We start from the raw sequence: 953 nt of genomic DNA on the forward strand, positions 1-953 counted from the left end.
CGCTTCCTGTTATTCGCGATGTTCCGTTTGGCGTTTGCATCGTTTGATTCGTTGATCGGCGAGGTTCTCAACATCTGTCTGCATGTATAAACGTTGTTCTAACGACTGAGCAGACGCTATTGATACACACTTGTGTCGAAATTACTAGTAAGAGTCAGATTCTAAGGTGTTCTTTTATGCGCATTTTATCTAAACATAATACCAAACGTATATGAAAGTAACGTATTATGTGCCAATTGTGGAATCATTAGATACGTTTACCTTTCATTACGTTTGTGTTTATTGTTTAGTAATGGCATAAAGACACGCTTAGGGGCTTTGACTCTTGACTCATATTTCGCACAAGTGTGTATCAAATAGCTGTTGCTCAGTTCGTAAACACGTTGTACCATGCAACAAGATGTTGGAGACTCGGTCGGATCAAATCGATCAACCATCACCGCGACGGAAGGACATTCTGGATCCTGGCGCACGAAGGGGCGGGGCCCGCCTAAATAGGACTAACTATTAAAGCAAGAGCACTTGCGACCGAAAGAGGATTAGGAAGAAGGAGGAGAGAAGCCAAGCCCTACTATTCTGTTATCGGTCATAGTTCAAAAGGGAGACAGTTTGGAGAATTTTTTTTTTTTTTTTTTTTTTTATATGTTTGAGACTTATTTTTCTCGTGAGGAGACGCTATCGATGAACAATAGGGCTTGCAGAGTCTTGCTTATTTTGTAGTCGTTTCGCTACTTGTTTGTCAAATATCGTGTTTGTATGTATTTGTCGCTTATTGTTCCTTCGCTGGGTTCGATTTCCCTGTCGGGGCGGATTTTATCCTGATGGGATAATGTTCGTTCTCGGAACGGCTGGCTTTCTCCTATCCTGTCTTCCTCAAAAAAAAAATTTCGGGATGATAAGACCATAGCAGTTACAGTTCCCTCTGTCAAACCTCTTAAAAAAAAAAAAAAAAA

Source organism: Diaphorina citri, unplaced genomic scaffold (assembly GCF_000475195.1).
Source record: "Diaphorina citri unplaced genomic scaffold, Diaci psyllid genome assembly version 1.1 scaffold6080, whole genome shotgun sequence".
NCBI classification, from domain to species: Eukaryota; Metazoa; Arthropoda; class Insecta; order Hemiptera; family Psyllidae; genus Diaphorina; species Diaphorina citri.